At 35.6% G+C, this 18,886-nt stretch overlaps 1 protein-coding gene across 8 annotated transcripts in view; it reads left to right on the top strand.

The window, feature by feature from the left end:
- The window catches only part of PCDH9 (protocadherin 9), a 1,147,437-nt gene that overhangs the window by 396,333 nt on the left and 732,218 nt on the right, over window positions 1-18,886 (top strand). The window lies entirely within an intron of this gene.

Raw genomic sequence — 18,886 nt, 5'->3', positions numbered from 1 at the left:
TCTTCCAACAGTACATGAGAAGGCTCTACACATGGACATCACCAAATGTTCAATACCAAAATCAGACTGATTATATTCTTTGCAGACAAAGGTGGAGAAGCTCTATACAGTCAGCAAAAACAAGACTGCAAGCTGACTATGGCTCAGAACATGAACTCCTTATTGACAAATTCAGATTTAAATTGAAGAAAGTAGGAAAAACCACTAGACCATTCAGTTATGACCTGAGTAAAATCCCTTACAATTATACAGTGGAAGTGAGAAATAGATTCGAGGGATTAAATCTAATAGACAGAGTGCCTGATGAACTATGGACGGAGATTCGTGACATTGCACAGGAGAAAAAGATCAAGACAATCCCCAAGAAAAAGAAATGCAAAAAAGCAAAATGGCTGTCTGAGGAGGCTTTACAAATAGCTGTGAAATGAAGAGAAGCGAAAAGCAAAGGAGGAAAGGAAAGATGTACCCATTTGAATGCCAAGTTCCAAAGAATAGCAAGGAGATATAAGAAAGCCTTCCTCAGTTGATCAATGCAAAGAAATAGAGGAAAACAATATAATGGAAAAGACTAGAGATCTCTTCAAGAAAATTAGAGATAGCAACGCAACATTTCATTCAAAGATGGGCTCAATAAAGGACAGAAACGGTATGGGAGCATTTTAGTTAGGGACTATTTATATATTTTTATTTTGTAAAGAAATTAAAAGTGATATTCTGCTCAATTCTGTCTTACATACTTTCTGTTTGTATTGAATTCTCATACCAAGGATCTGTCACTTCTTTTACATAAATTCATTTTATACTCAGTCACAATGAATAACTATCATAAAAACAAATAGCATGTCAACACATTTATTTGACCAGAGTCCTCTTGAGATAATGTCTTAATTTTCATCAAGATTGTAGTGATTACTGTTTCTAATTATGATAATCAAATAACTCATTAGTGATTATGTTTCAAAAAGGATTTAAAATACAAAATGTTTCTAGAATCTGGTGAGTCATTTGACTGAGTGTGTTGAAATATGGACATAACTGAAAGGGCAATTTTGACCCTCAATATCAGGCACTAAATAAATTATGTAAGGCAAAGGTACTCAATTTTTACATGCTATATGTTCCCAAAAGCCCAGTTTCATGGTAGTTCATTTCAAAGCACATTCTTGTTTATTTATGAAGAATAAATTGAGCAAAACTTGTTGCCTTGTCTAACTTGACATCAGCATAAACCATCAAATGAGTGGATCAAGGTTTAAGCAAGTGAAGGGTATATTTCGTTAGTTGTTGCTCAATATATGAAGCAGACAATTGAAGCAAAAGAAAGGAGGTGGTGACTTATTTTTCAAAGGAAATTTCATTTGCAAAAAGTTTCAGTTGAATGAGCTACAGAAAACAAGGTCTTGTTATCTTTCATGTGTGCATTCAGTAGCTTATTTAAAAGTTTGTAAATATTTGCTGAATGTGCCCTTTATTAGGTATATGTGTGTGTATGGGTATTCCTTCCTCAAGCAAACTTCCCTTCTTGCATTATACCAATTTTTTAATAAGACTGTGTACAGATTTCTGTACTTCTCCATGCTTTAGAGGGCTCACTAAGCAATAAGATTGGTAAAAATGTTTTGTACTTTGAGACGAAATGTACAATGTCAGTTAGCTTAAAAGCACAAAATACCAGTTGGTAAAGTTCAGTCAAGCCTTGTTCACAATCAACCATTAACACAAAAGGGTCTAAGCCATGTTGATAAATTACATATGCAGTTGCAATATTTAGACCTACACTTTTGACCATATTCAAACACATTTATAATATTTGGTTTTAAACTTATCAGACTCTCCATTTGTAGATCAGGTTTCAAAATATCTGATTGGCCCTTTCAACATCCCAGATTTAGAGCATGGCGTTTTTCCAGATGAACAGAGAAAGGTGTATTTTATGAATGTATTTGGATATATTAATTAAGCAGATGGTCTTTTAAGATTTGGTAATAAGTTCCTTCCAGGGAAAAACATTTCTTTTTTCCTGTTAAATTGAATGGCCATCTGGATTGAATGAACTACATGCTCTAAATCTAGTCTATTGTTGGGTCTTTGTTATTAACCTCTTGCCTGGGAATATTCTGGGAAATTTATGAGAATTTTAATGAGATAAGTTCAAAGGTCCCTTTAAAGTCTGTAAACTTATCCTTTAAAATATGGAATTTAAAATATGATTGAATTTTTTGTTGAAGTATATTAACATGAGTCAAGATAATTTCTACCCTGCATCATACATAACCTCTAAATGTTTGATTTTTGGCCAGCCAGTCTTTCTGTCTTAATTTCTTCACCAATAATAGAGGTTAAGAAAAGAATTTTCTAGTGTCTCTTTAAACTCTAAAATTCAATGAATCTATCAGATGCTGAAGTCACCCAAAGGGAAAGGAATTGCTACAAATCCTAACTTGCAAGTACAATTTTAAAGCTCAGATTCCAAGCTCTTGAAAGAGTTTCAGTGCCACAGAGGGGAACGAAAAAGAGACCTAACAGAACTTAAAAAGAGTAAAGGCTGAAAGAAACGCAAAGAGGGATTCAGAGCGACTGAGCTCAGTGTCAGGAGTATGAATCATATTTACTCTGATTTCCTGTTTCTTTTGATGTTGAGTCCCAAAAGAAGGTAGCTACCTTTCTGGCTGCTTCCTTCTAATTCACTATATACACACACTTATATGTGCACACACACAGATACACATACACCACCATCTCATACTGTATATACACTGGAGAAAAGTTATATTTTGTTTCTTAAAGTGTCCCATAGTTGTCTGGATTATTGCAGAACATTGTGAATTATAGAATTAATTTAGACATCTTTCCAAAGTGACAGATGAAAGTCAACCCAAATTAGTGTTGATGATCTCTTTCTTTGCTTATATTAGGTCCCTTGGTAATTCAAATGGTTAGAAAAAGATATTATATAAATAGAATGGCAATTTTTTTTCCCTTTCATTGAAGGGAAGTAAAAAAGTCTATTCATTCTTATCAAATTCTTAACCAGGTAAGGTTTAATAAAAAGAAATCTTTGTTAAAGTACTTGAAATTGTAAGAATGTTAATACAACATAACAAAGAGACATATTTAAGAGGTGTTGAGTTTTATATTGAGGTAATAATTAGAAATTCTAGATATTTTTTCTCCTTTCCTAAAATTATTTTCCTTAAATCATGTATTCTCTTGATTTGAAAGTGGATTTGTTATTGGTATTACTAATATGAAACGTTTTATAAAATGTTCTATACATACTGTTTAATCACTTTAAATACTGCCCCTCTCCATTTCGATTTCATAAAAACTGTCACAAACTTAAGCATTAAACCTTATTTATTTGGACTAAATATATTTATTTCAATATCAGTATAGGACTAAAATACATTGATCTTTTACAAAGAGCTATAATTCTGTATTCTTCTGAAGAAAAAAATATATATATGAGTGTATACACACACACACACACACACACACATATATATATATATATAAAATCCACAGTGTAAAAATGTCACTATTTAATCTGACTCTCTTTAGATTTTATTCTTTTTGTTCCCTTTATTTTGAGATATTTATGTTTGTTACCAAATACATTTAGGAGATGTGGAAGCTTCATAAAAATGACCACATTTAATATACTGCCAACTTTTTGAGGAAGGGAATTATTTCTTATTCCTATTCTTTTAACCATACCATTAAAAAGTATTTGGCACAGAGGAGGTTATTAAGAAATATTTGTTGATGCTAATAAACACTTTTATTAGGGAGAATCTTCACAAAAGGTACAGCATTTGATATCCTTCTTGAAGAGAAAATCAAATTTTCTTCCTCAGAAAAGAAATGTTTTCCAGTTACACTTTATACTTATTAATATATATTTTCAAAGTAGTTTTTTTTTTGGTATATGGTTCTATAATCTATTTCTGGTTCATTTACATACCTCTCATCACCAGGGGGACAACTCATAAGAATAAATCAGAGAGGTGTTAGTGTTTTACAGAATCACCTATCTGTTACAATTACATGACCTGAGGGTTAAAAGATAAACAGTACAGTAGTTTTGCTGAAGTTATATTAGTTAGGAGCTTGGAGATAAAGAAGGTAATTCAAAAGATGAACTCTATAAGTAGTGACTCACGTACAGCTATTTTCTTGTTTTGTTAAAATACATCACTTCGGAGATCCTTGTCCCAAACCTATAAGAAGAACCTTTTTTAAGACCTTGAAAGTGAGCATGTTTCTCATGTGACTTGATTTTTTTCCCTTAAAAGGCAAAGAGCTTCCATTTTAAAGATAAATTTTAAAAAACAAAACACTCTAGCATTTTAAACTTTACTTCACAGCTGGATAGATTCCACATTTGCTGAAGAGTTTCTATCCAACATCACTGTGATTAGTTTCTTTGAAAGTGAAAGTGAAAGTCGCTCATTCGTGTCCGGCTCTTTGGGACCCCATAGAAAATACAGTCCCGGAGAAGGCGATGACACCCCACTCTAGTACTCTTGCCTGGAAAATCCCATGGATGGAGGAGCCTGGTAGGCTGCAGTCCATGGGGTCGCTGAGAGTCGGATACGACTGAGCATCTTCACTTTCACTTTTCACTTTCATGCATTGGAGAAGGAAATGGCAACCTACTCCAGTGTTCTTGCCTGGAGAATCACAGGGACGGGGGAGCCTCATGGGCTGCCATCTGTGGGGTCGCACAGAGTTGGACACGACTGAAGCGACTTAGCAGTAGCAGAATATACAGTCCATGGGATTCTCCAAGCCAGGATACTGGAATGGGTAGCCTTTCTCTTTTCCAGGGGGTGTTCCCAACCCAGGTCAAACCCAGGTCTCCTGCATTGCAGGTGGATTCTTTAAAGCTGGGCCACAAGGGAAGCCCAAGGATACCAGAGTGGGTAGCCTATCCCTTCTCCAGCAGATATTCCCAACCCAGGAATCAAACCGGGTTCTCCTACATTGCAGGCAGATTCATTATCAACTGAGCTATCTGGTAAGCCCATTTGGCCTTAAATACTCAACTATCTCAAAAGGTATTGGATACACCGGCTCTTTTACTGAAAAGAACGTGAATGTATAGCCAGTAAACATCAGGCTTTTGATAGCTGCTTTTCTTCCTTCTGAATAAAAAGCTAAGATGTATATGAAACACGAGATTAAAATTTTTACTTTGGCTTTAACAAAAGTCACATGCATTTTCAAAGCTATTAGCAAGTGAAGAGCAAATGTAACAGAGTCAGTGGGAAAGTCTCAGCTTTCCTGCAGTTTATCAAGTTATTCACATTATTTTATGAAGATTTAAACTTAGAGAATAATATTCAGAAAAACAAACACAACCTTAAGTTTTGTGGTAACAGATCTGATAATATCTCACGTTGATACTGCATTTTCGAACTGGATAGTTGGAGGAGATTCTCTAATATAAACTTCCCATTTTACAGACAAATACAAGGATGCCATGAAATGACAGTCAGATGGTAATAGAGCTGTGGGTCAAGTCCAAGGGCCCCAGTGCCAACTGGCACTTTCCAGTATATTATGAAATATCTTTTTTTTTTTTTTAACTCTAAATCATTGCTCTAAAAGTTATAAATTCCCATTCAAATTTCATAATGTACAATTTGCATACATTAGTTTAAAATACAAATTTAAAGCACTGAATTAAAAAAAAAACACATCTTAAAATTATGTTTGCAAGGAATAGTGTTTGTTTGCTATCAGTGTATGGACTATAAAAAACAAAGCACTTTTTTTTTTCCTCTCTCTCTCTGTATGCTATTAAAAGCATGGGTTGCAGCTTCAGAGTCTGTTTTAGAAAACTTTCCAGTAAGAGAAGTCTAATAAACCACTGAACTTATTTAAGAATTTGCCTTGAAAGAATATTCAAATAACTGGCACAGCCTTGAGTTTTGAATTCATGATAAAACACTCTAGACTTGAATCTCTGAATTTATTACCTGATTTCTTTGACTGAAAGTTGGCTTGCAGACTGTTGTGAAGGACTGGCATGCAGATAGCTAAAGTTAATATTATGTTAAAAGTTTATTTTGGGAAAGCATTTTTGTGATATGATAACACAGTTGTACTATTGGAAAGTATATTCTGTTCAGATTTTAAAATATATATATATATATATCATGAAAATTTCAACATATAGTTATAATTCTAAGTAAGCTTATGTTTCAGAAATATTTCACCCTAAATTGTAGGATGTGTTTGTGTTAAACATTATATATACTAATTTTAGGTTTCCCTGGTAGCTCAGACAATAAAGACTCTGCCTGCAATGCAGGAGACCGAGATTTAATCCCTGGGTTGGGAAGATCCCCTGGAGAAGGAAATGGCAATGCACTCCAGTATTCTTGCCTGGATAATCCCATGGACAGAGGAGACTGGCAGGCTATAGTCCATAGGGTCGCAAAGAGTCAGACTCAGCTGAGCAACTAATGCTTTCATGCTATGATACTAATTTAGTATAGTATATTTGCTTTGTTTACAGATCATTTAAAATTTTATAAATATTTATATATTATTTATATCACACAGGGTGAAATATTTTATAAAAAGTTTAGTACTTGATGTGATATTATTAAAAGTGTGTATAAAAGATATACCCTTTTATATATAAATATATGAAATAATATACTCATAAAAATATGAGCTACTTACATGAAACATGGAATTCATAGGCATGGTACATGTAAATCCAATTCACAAGTTGCTGCTTCTCTATAGAAGGAGAATATTTACTGGGTGGAAAGCCCATCAAAGTGTAACTGAACAGGATCTTTTGGGGCCTTCCTGGGACAAGTCTTTCTCCATAGCCTCTGCTTTAGCTCCACTCTGCAGTGCCCAGATTTTAGTATTCAATGCACATTTCTTAATTTTTTTTTTTTTTTAACAGATGTAAAGACCCATTACCAAATGAGGGAAGATGTTAAGTACTTCATGACCATAAGCATATAACCCCAGGCTTTCTGGAGCTTAAGAATTGATAATGTTTACCCCTGTGACACCGCCCTGTTACCTCACCATCAGCCAGAGAATTGTGCATAAACTGACCACATACCCTGTGACCTCCCTTCCCTCATCTGGCTTTTAAAAATGATTTGCCTAATCTCTTCATGGAGCTTGGGATTTTTAGAGCATGAGCTACCCTTACATGGCCCTGCAATATACTATTCTCTGCGCCAATTCTGACATTCCGGTTTGTTTGACCTCAGTGTGTCAGGCATACAAACTTGCCCTAGTAGCTATATCCCTGAACTCACTTATTACTTAGATTTGTATAAAGTTTTTTTGTGTTCCAATGTCAGTAAGTTGCACATGTTATAAACTAATACTGCTGCTGCTAAGTCACTTCAGTTGTGTCCGACTCTGTGTGACCCCATGGACTGCAGCCTACCAGGTTCCTCCGTCCATGGGATTTTCCAGGCAAGAGTACTGGAGTGGGTTGCCAAAAACTAATATTAATATTCACTAATAAGTGAGTTCAGTAACTAAATCCTGTCAGACTCTGTAACCTCACGGACTGCAGCATGTCAGGCTTCCCTGTCATCCTCTAACTCCTGGGGAGTTTGCTCAAATTCACATCCATTGAGTCAATTATGCCATCTAACCATCTCATCCTCTTTCACTCCCTTGTTCTTTTACCTTCAATCTTTTCTAGCATCAAGAGCTTTTCCAATGAGTTGGCTCTTTGCATCAGGGGACCAAAGTATTGGAGTTTCAGCTTCAGCATTAGTCCCTCCAATGAATATTCACGACTGATTTCCTTTAGGATTGACTGGTTGGATCTCCTTGCCATTGTTTCCACTGTTTCCCCATCTGTTTGCCACGAAGTGATGGGACCGGATGCCATGATCTTAGTTTTCTGAATGTTGAGCTTTAAGCCAACTTTTTCACCCTCCTCTTTCTCTTTCATCAAGAGGCTCTTTAGTTCTTCTTCAGGTTCTGCCATAAGGGTGGTGTCATCTGCATATCTGAAGTTGTTGATATTTCTTCTGGCAATCTTGATTCCAGCTTGTGTTAATCCAGCCAAGCATTTCATAAGAGGTATTCTGCATATGTTAAATAAGAAGGGTGACATCACACAGCCTTATCATACTCCTTTCCCAGTTTTGAACCAGTCTGTTGTCTCATGTCCAGTTCTAACGGCTTCTTAACCTGCATACAGGTTTCTCAGGAGACAGGTAAGTTGGCCTGATACTCTCATCTCTAAGAATTTTCCACAGTTTGTTTTGAGTCACACAGTCAAAAGCTTTAGTGTAGTCAATGGAACAGATGTTTTTCTGGAACTCCTTTGGTTTCTCCAAGATCCAGCAAATGTTCACAATTTGATCTCTGGTTCCTCTGCATTTTCTAAACCCAACTTGTACATCTGGAAGTTCTAGGTTCATATAATGCTGGAGCCTAGCTTGAAGGATCTTCAGCATAACCTTGCTAGCATATGAAATGAGTGCAATCATATGGTATTTGGAACATTCTTTGGAACAGTCTTTGGAATTGGAATGAAAAGCAACCTTTTTCAGTCCTACGACCATTGCTGAGTTTTCCAAATTTGTTGACTTGTTGAGTGCAGCACTTTAACAGCATCATCTTTTAGGATTTGAAATAGCTCAGCTGGAATTTGGTCACCTCCACTAGCTTTGTTCCTAACTTTGTTTCTTAAGGTCCACTTGACTTCACACTCCGGGTTGTTCCGCTCTAGGTGAATGACCACACCATCATAGTTATCTGTGTCATTAAGACCTTTTTTGCACATTTCTTCTGTGTATACTTTATAGCTCTTCTTAATCTCTTCTGCTTCTGTTAGTTCCTTACCATTTCTGTCCTTTGTATTTGATACTCTTTTAGAATTCCCTGGAAATATTAACCAATTAAAAAAAAATACATTGACTTTCATGGACATTAATTACCTAAGAGTGAAAATGAAACTCATCATTTTCCTTCCCTGAAGCTTTCAATTCAGGCCAGAAATATAACAGAAAGATCATTTTCAAATTCCCAATGAATATTTCTAAAATGACCTCTCCCTTTGTATTTGAAATATTAAAACTATTTTTACTCACTCTATTTTTCTTGTGTTGAGACAATTTTAGTTTTGTTTCCCTTCAAACTATAAATAAAATTAAGTTATAAATACATGAAAAATTATAAGGGATTTTATAGCAAAAATTAAAAAGATAAACTTAAACTATAAAAAAATGTCTGGAATTAAAAATATAGCGTGAATAATCTTGATTGATCCTGGTACTGAAAATGTCTGTTATTGTGTTCCTTAGAATGTGTTTAGACAGAAGTTAGCCTCTCTCCCTAAGTGTCTGGAGCTGTAAAGGGTTCCATGTATTTAAAATGCAGAATTAATTTGCAGTATGCAATGCTGACTGGCATTAATGAGGCTTTGCTCAAGCAACATAACATGCCGTCTTTTGTAATTTAAAATCTTTCAATGTCTTACTGCTCTTGTGAAATGGCTTTATAGTAAGGTAATAATACAAGGAAGAAACCAATGGAGAAGTTATAAAGCATGGAATATTGGTATTTGAAGTGTACTTTCTGAGGGTTTTTATTTCTATGCATGCCCATAGCAACTGGGTCAAAAGGGGTACATAAAACTACATAACATCCATGAACCACTTAAAGAAAGTGTTGTAATGTGCAGAAAGCTACAATTTGTGGTCTTCATAAAGGTAGTTTTGCACTGCTGTTCCTTGGTGAGTAATGACCTATAACTGTATCCAGTTTATCTGTATTATATTAGAGAGCTTAGTAGTAATTGCTTATAAGACAATTTATAACTGGATGTGAGGAAATATATGACCTTATTCATGTATGTATTTATTTATTTAGCAAAATTGAGTTCATACTCATGTACCCAGCACCCTGGCACACTCAATGCTCAGTTCACAGAAGTTTGCTCTGCTGTTACACATTTAGAGGAAAGCTGCTGCATAATTTTGACATAGGATGCTATTGCTTAATTTTTAACTAAATTACCAAAATTTCTATAGAACTATAAAATTATTTTCCTTTTATTCCAAACGTCATTAAGTATTATGTTGATAAAAGAAGATAAAATTCAGCTTAATGTAGCCCCTTCAAAAACTTTATGATTCTTTTGGGAATATATCTTTATCTCCATCTCAAGCTCTGCCATTTGTCAATTATCCACTAAAAAAAGCCTTGAAAGTCATTGCCTAGAAGGAAAGTATGCAATTTTCAGGTATCCTCAGGAAATGAACAATATACAGAGTTGCTAAATATTTTTAGTAACCAAAGATATTTATATCAATGTATTGCTTTCAAATACCACTTAAGCAATAACACATTGGGAGAAAGCTATTTCTTGGTTATGATACCTCTCACCTATACTTTTTTATTAAATGGTTACAATTGTTTGAAAAATGTCTGTCAGTCTATGATAGAGTTCATTAAATTTTGAAATAGCTTATGAAGAATTCCTAAACAAAGGGAGAAAAAGTTTTCATCTGATCAGATCAGATCAGTCACTCAGTCGTGTCTGACTCTTTGCAACCCCATGAATCGCAGCACGCCAGGCCTCCCTGTCCATCACCAACTCCCGGAGTTCACTCAGACTCACGTCCATCGAGTCAGTGATGCCATCTAGCCATCTCATCCTCTGTCGTCCCCTTCTCCTCTTGCCCCCAATCCTTCCCAGCATCAGAGTCTTTTCCAATGAGTCAACTCTTCACATGAGGTGGCCAAAGTACTGGAGTTTCAGCTTTAGCATCATTCCTTCCAAAGAAATCCCAGGGCTGATCTCCTTCAGAATGGACTGGTTGGATCTCCTTGCAGTCCAAGGGACTCTCAAGAGTCTTCTCCAACACCATAGTTCAAAAGCATCAATTCTTCGGGGCTCAGCCTTCTTTACAGTCCAACTCTCACATCCATACATGACCACAGGAAAAACCATAGCCTTGACTAGGTGAACCTTTGTTGTCAAAATAATGTTTCTGCCTTTGAATATGCTATCTAGGTTGGTCATAACTTTTCTTCCAAGGAGTAAGCGTCTTTTAATTTCATGGCTGCAGTCACTATCTGTAGTGATTTTGGAGCCCAGAAAAATAAAGTCTGACACTGTTTCCACTGTTTCCCCATCTATTTCCCATGAAGTGGTGGGACCAGATGCCATGATCTTGGTTTTCTGAATGTTGAGCTTTAAGCCAACTTTTTCACTCTCCTCTTTCACTTTCATCAAGAGGTTTTTGAGTTCCTCTTCACTTTCTGCCATAAGGGTGGTGTCATCTGCATATCAGAGGTTATTGATATTTTTCCCGGCAATCCTGATTCCAGCTTGTGTTTCTTCCAGTCCAGCGTTTCTCATGATGTACTCTGCATATAAGTTAAATAAACAGGGTGACAATATACAGCCTTGACGTACTCCTTTTCCTATGTTTTTTTTTTTAATTTTATTTTATTTTTAAACTTTACATAATTGTATTAGTTTTGCCAAATATCAAAATGAATCCACCACAGGTATACATGTGCTCCCCATCCTGAACCCTCCTCCCTCCTCCCTCCCCATACCATCCCTCTGGGTCATCCCAGTGCACTAGCCCCAGGCATCCAGTATCGTGCATCGAACCTGGACTGGCATCTCGTTTCATACATGATATTTTACATGTTTTAATGCCATTCTCCCAAATCTTCCCACCTTCTCCCTCTCCCACAGAGTCCATAAGACTGTTCTATACATCAGTGTCTCTTTTGCTGTCTCGTACACAGGGTTATTGTTACCATCTTTCTAAATTCCATATATATGCGTTAGTATACGTATTGGTGTTTTTCCTTCTGGCTTACTTCACTCTGTATAGTAGGCTCCAGTTTCATCCACCTCATTAGAACTGATTCAAATGTATTCTTTTTAATGGCTGAGTAATACTCCATTGTGTATATGTACCACTGCTTTCTTATCCATTCATCTGCTGATGGACATCTAGGTTGCTTCCATGTCCTGGCTATTATAAACAGTGCTGAGATGAACACTGGGGTATATGTGTCTCTTTCCCTTCTGGTTTCCTCAGTGTGTATGCCCAGCAGTGGGATTGCTGGATCATAAGGCAGTTCTATTTCCAGTTTTTTAAGGAATCTCCACACTGTTCTCCATAGTGGCTGTACTAGTTTGCATTCCCACCAACAGTGTGAGAGGGTTCCCTTTTCTCCACACCCTCTCCAGCATTTATTACTTGTAGACTTTTGCATCGCAGCCATTCTGACTGGTGTGAAATGGTACCTCATAGTGGTTTTGATTTGCATTTCTCTGATAATGAGTGATGTTGAGCAGCAGATCAGGTGGTCTGGTATTCTTAACTTAAATTACTTACTGAATTTCATCAAACATTAATTCCACATTCTTATTTTTCTAATCCTCTTTTTAACTTATATTTGTTATGATTTTTTACAAAATATTCCTATATTTTAACTGTTTCAGAATAAATTGACTCCATTTAGTGTATTATAATAATAGTAGCTAGAAGTAAATATTATACTAATATTTTAAAAGTAACCTGCTTGCATAACAAAGTGCACAATAAGAAATACTTATTTTTGTCTGTTAATACCACTTGTTACAGGAAACTATAATTGAGGGAAGCCATCTGGTCTATTTAATGGCCTATGCCAAAAGGCTATATAAAATCAGCCTTTGTTTTCTCATAAATTCCACATGGAGCAGTCAACTTCTCCCTGTTCATTGAGCAACAGTGACTGCCTCCATCTGGCTAGCCTCTGTGAACCTGGACTAAAAATGGAAATGCTTCTTGGGACAGAGGAGACAGCAAGTGCTATTAAGGATGGAAGGGGAGGAGGCACCTTTGGGACCTCAAGAAAGGAGAAGAAAGGCTATCTCCAGACTGAAAGGAGATATAGGATGGGGACTGTGAATAGAGTGGAGGGGAATTTACATAAAGCAGAGGGTTATTGGCCAGTTCAAGTAGTTTTGAAGTAGATCCCAGTTAACTTGCATACCCCTGGGGTGTCTGATGCCCTGGAAGAACCAAGACTGGATGGGCAAAGTCTCCTGGGTAGTCAAATTGTGCAGGGCCAAGAAGTTGAACAGGAGCTAATTTGTTCATATATGCAGTAGATCAATTCAAATGTATCCACTTACGTGACATATTATTGTGAAGAAATTGCTTCCTGCCATGAATTACTGAGGGCTTCCCTTGTGGTTCAGCTGGTAAAGAATGTGTCTGCACTGCGGGAGACCTGGGTTGGGAAGATCTCCTGGAGAAGGGAACGGCTGCCCACTGCACTATTCTTGTCTGGAGAATTCCATGGACTGTATAGTCTACGGGGTCGCAAAGAGCTGGACACGATTGAGGGACTTTGACTTCACTCCACTTCACTTCATGAATTACTAAAGGTCCAGTTTGATAAACAAAGCATGATGACTAAATCTATTGCTTTTTTAATTGTTTTTACTGCAGGTACTCTCTCAATCTATGAGATGAACACACTATATTTTTGTCTTAGCGTTTACAACACAAAATGTAGGTTTGGGGAATACTCATTTTGCAATGAATTTGTCTGCTGGGGACAAAAGACTAAAAGAAAAAAGAAAATAGCTACCAAGAAATTATTACCCAGGGAGTTAGAGGCCAAAATAATCTAGGTGAATATAAGTCTCTGCAAAAAGTCTTGCGTTTTTTTTTCATGTATTCTTTCATTTCACTTAAAATTTTCACTTAAAATACTTATAAAATACCTCGTAATGCTGCAGGCATTGTAGTAAATTGTCAACAGGAGGATCATGTTCTCTTGTGAAGTGAAAGAAAACAAAACATATTCAGAGAAAGTAGCCACAGTACCCTAGGAAGAAAACCAGCATGTTCCTCAACTAGCTTTAGAAAAACATTTTCTACTGAAAAGGAGAGGATTGATCCTGAGCCAGATCTGAAGAGATTTATCTTCCACATAGTACCTTTACTTCTGAAGATGCATTATTTCAAGATTTTATAGATCATAAAGCCATTTTTATAACCATTATCTACAATTTTGTTGAAGTGGATGGAACAAATTTTTATCAAAGCCATGCTAATTCTTTTTCTATGTACTGACTCATTTTCAGGTATTTGAAAAACTCAGAAAAAGTAAAGAGAAGTAAGGAAAATACCTATGTCCTTAGTACCCAGAATTAACATATGTTAATATTTTATGATATTTCTGTCTCCAATTTTTTTAAGAAAAATACTTTTTTAAGGAAAAGAAGAGGGGCAAAGCATTTTTTTAAAAAACAAAATAAACAAGCAGATACCTTTACGCTACTGATGCAGGTGACATTCCTTTCCGCATCCTTTTGTCTGCATGCATGCTCAGTTGGTTCAGTCATGTCTGACTCTTTGTTACCCCATGGACTTCAGCCTACCAGACTCCTCTGTCCATGGGATTCTCCAGGCAAGAATACTGCAGTGGGTTACCATGCCTTCTTCCAGGGGATCTTCCTGATCCAAGGATCAAACCCATGTCTCTTACCTCTCCTGAACTGATAGGCAAGTTCTTTACCACAAGGACCACTTGGGAAGCCCTTGGATCCTTTTATGGTTCATCATTTTTCCTTATTCTATATAAGTAATCTCTACACTGATATATATTCTAGCCATCTGTATTTCTATGATTTTAAAACCAAATACTATTTATGTGGTGTTTAGCTTTAAAATTTATTATACTGCATTTTCATTTTGAATCAAAATATGCATTACACAAGGCAACTACCTATGTGTTAACATACCTTCATGAGCATTTTAACTTTGTTTTCCAAGCGTATTTAATAATGACAGGACAATAAGCCAATAAAGAAGGATTCATAGAAGATATTAGAGACAAACAGGAAATACAAGCTCAAGGCTTCCTGATTTGAGACAGAGTAAGTTTCAGGACATTCAGTGATTAGAACAAATTTTCAGAAATCGGAGCATATGCTGTGGATCTCTTAAAATATAAACTTTATCAGTTTCCTGAAATACTCATAAAAATATATGGTTTGATATAAGCATGTTTAGGAACATTTGAAAAGCCCTTCCTTTGTCTGTTTATGAATAGTAAATGGTTCATGTGTCTGTTTGAGAAAGTAGTTTAGAATTGGAAACCAGTGGAGAATGCCATCAGAAAACGTACTTCCTAAGGAAGTAAGCTTCATTTTCTCCAAACTTTTCAGTTTTAGCAATGACAATACCAACATGAACAGTTACATGATTCCAGAAGGAAAGCGTGAGCGATAAAAGGACACCCAGGAGTTCGTGGGCCCTTGCAGGGCGAGTGACACAAATGCATCTGGAAGGAAGGAATTATCAGTTGTGTCAAGTGAGAAGAGGACTGTGAATTGCCCTTCAGTTACTATAAGAGGTGATAAAAACTTGACACACATGGGCTGTACAAAGGAATGGGTGGAGAGATTGAAGATACCAAGTGCAGACAAGTCTTTAGATTCGTTTCTGCAAATGTGAATCTTTTACTGATGTTTAGAACTTTTGTATTAAAAACTGAAGAATGTTTACTAACTCTTCATGAAAGCAATCTCTAGTTTCTTAAAATGAGTAGGAATAATAGTTTCTGTGAGAAGCTTTAACAAAAGGAATTGTTATTTAATGAAACCTATAGCATAAAAACACAAGGTGGCCGCCTGTATAATGACTGCACAGATTTTGTAATAACACTGTTGATTTTGGGGAAACAACCTTGAATTTGCAAGAACGTAGGAGGAGTAAGAGGCTACTACTATAGAGCTGGGTGGAAACATGTAAAGAATCCCCTTTGTAGCAAAGAAAACAGCAGTGTTTAACTTAATGGTTATAAAATTTTTCATAAAACGTTTGTTGCTTTTGTTACTGTTGTAGTTTTTCTCTTGATATTTTGACTATGAAGTACTTCCTTAGGAATTTGTATCAAAAATGAAAGAACTAATATTCCTTATTGTGAGCCAGATTTGTGTAGGTATTTCTATTGAGAGTGAATGACAATTTCCCAGGAATTATGACAAGTGTTTAAGGGTGGGAAGAGTTATACACATAATCAAATAGATACTATTAAATGGAAAATATCAAATAGAATTGAAAGTATAAAATAAATGTATTTACAGTGATCTCCATTTAATATGATTGTTGTTAGAGAACTCTACCTCTCTTAAATTTGATGTACATATGAATCCCTCAATATTAAATCTGATTTAGCAAATCTATCTTGACCATAACTCATTTTATAGTTATTTGTATCAAGTTTGGAAAATGGAAAAATTTTAGTTGATGAAATCTCAAGACTTTTAAATAAACTCTCAATCTATTTTCAGCTGTAAATTTGAAATTTTCAAATTTCATTGAACTAGAAATTTGTTGGGAAGAATACATAGCAATTAAATTGTTTTTCCCTTAAGAATGTGTTTCCTTAATGTTTGGGCTATTAATAATATTGGCTCTCAAAATATTCTTTACAGTGCTATTTTTGCTTTCTTTTTCACTCTGATTCATAGATTTGTAATCCCTGGAGGCCTTATAACACTGAAAAAGTTTAAAAAGTGATAACATTACAGTGAATTAAACTTTTCCTTGGATGCCATTAACTATTCTGTTAATGCCTCTGTTTATAAGAGGCTGCTAAATAATTAGACTCAAGAAAGGGATTGTGGTAAAATCTTGTTTAGATGGAAGGACTTACCTGAGTGTAAGTTGTATTGCAAATGCATTCGTTTTGCTTACATAATATCACTGCCTTAGGGAAGTAGGGAAGGAATGAAGATAAAAGCTCACCTTTGGTACCCACTGTATATAAAGTACCATTCCATTATTTGGTTGTCATCTCTCATATTACAGTCCAATTCTGTAACTTCTCATCATTGGTCTAACCGTTAAATTTCATGTACTAATAACTCCTGTCCCTATTCTCATGGCATGGCTCACACGATCCATGGTTAAAGCATTACTGAACTACTTGCCGCTCATAGGCAAGTCTGGGGAATTCATGTCTCTAGCCTTTACATATGCTGATCGTTCTGTCCTAAATGTACTGGCCATGATTCCCTCATCAGCACATTTTTCAAGACTAGACTCACTGGAGTCTCACAGTTCTCTTTTCTCTGTCCCTTAGCAACTTATGCTTATCATGATGGTTCTTTGTTTCCAATTATACTTCACTGCTAGTGTGAGACCACTGCAGATATGAAATACCATATCTTGGTGAAACACTAAAATCCTGAATCAAAGCATGCACTCAGCAAATATCTGATGACCAAACAAATGAACAAATAGAATAGAAGATGTGAATGAATAAGCAAATGAATAAATCCCTTAAGGGAGAAATGTCAGGATAGCCAAATCCCAAGTCCTGTTACATAGGAGTGATTTCAATGGTCAAATCCTTGCACAGAGGCCTTTGAATCTATCTGAACCTCTGCACTCCCCATCTGTTAAAGTAGGATTACATTTTCTGCCTCTCTCTGCAGAGGTTTCTTGTGGATAATACATAAAATTTATATGTAAAGATATAAAGTATTATGCAAACATGGGATTTTTTTTCCAATTTCAGAGGCATTGTGAGGCATCCAAAAAAAAAATAATAAAATAAAATAATCACATAATCCACAATGGGTTAAATAAGGAAAAGGATTAACAAGAGATCAGATTGAAAGAGGACTGAGGCTAAAATTCCCTATAGTGTCCTGAGGCCAGAAAAGAAATGAAAACCTTAACCCAGGGATTCTAAACTCTTGGCTACACACAAGAATTACCTGGGGATTTCAAAAATAGTTTTGCCTTAGCTCTAATTTATCTGGCGTGAGGTGGGGCTCAGTCAGTGACACTTTATTTAAAGTTCCCTGAGTGATTCTACATACAGGCAGGATGAGAACCACTGCTGGGTCACAGGAATTGCAGAAATGTTTCTAAGGAGAAAAACTGCATAATACATGAGAGGTTTTAAAAAGATTAATCAGCATGAATAGATACGAGGAAAAGTGAGGGACATGAATTGAGAGATTAAAATGTCTAAGACCATCACAGATGAAGATAACTTTTAAACCTAAACTTTTTTGAAAGCTGGTATCTCTCATTGTGGAGAGATACCAAAGATTGACCTTCATAATTAACAGTGAAGTTGTTCACACAAACTCAGGCACATTCTAAGAATGAATACTGGCAGACCAGTGTTTTACGAATTATACCTAAGTCACTAAGATTATAAACAGAGGTTAAATGCAATCACCATTTGTTTTATTACCCAAAACAAGTTCCTAGAGGAGGTAGGTTTTAAACAGGGTTAAAATGATGTTATTGTAGAGAGGACAGGCATATATTCTTTTTCATGACAAAGGTTTCTAATATAGGCTTAGGTTTCAGAGTCATGCTTTCCTACTCTGCTATATTGCAGAGTCTCTTAAACAAACAAAAATAAATGAGGTAATTAATAATTGAGATGTTTGAAATGTAATGAAGGATATTTTGAAATTATTTTCAGAATATTTGCTCTTTCTCTGAGTTTAAAATAAAAACATTTAAGCTTTAAAACATGTAATGTGAATATTTTAAAATACGTATAAATATATAAAATATAAAATGGTGGTTTTGAGATTAAAATATACTGACCTTGATTATACTAAACTCTAAAACTCACTTGCTTTTGAAAATGTTTTTGAAAGTAATTTTGTAAGTTTGTTTTTTGGGATGGGGAAAGTAAAATTTCACTGGTGAACCAAAACAGTGGCATTCTACCTTGAAAAATATTATCTCCCCTACTTATGTCATAAAAATCTATACATACCTTTGTAGTCTTATGGGAGTAGAAAGGTTATAAGTCAGTGATGAGCCTTTTGGGGAGGCACTACAATGTTTTTTATTAAAGTGGAGACCTT

Source organism: Bos indicus, chromosome 12 (genome assembly GCF_029378745.1).
Source record: "Bos indicus isolate NIAB-ARS_2022 breed Sahiwal x Tharparkar chromosome 12, NIAB-ARS_B.indTharparkar_mat_pri_1.0, whole genome shotgun sequence".
In the NCBI taxonomy this organism is placed as follows: domain Eukaryota; kingdom Metazoa; phylum Chordata; class Mammalia; order Artiodactyla; family Bovidae; genus Bos; species Bos indicus.
This window is presented reverse-complemented; position numbering and strand designations above follow the sequence as displayed.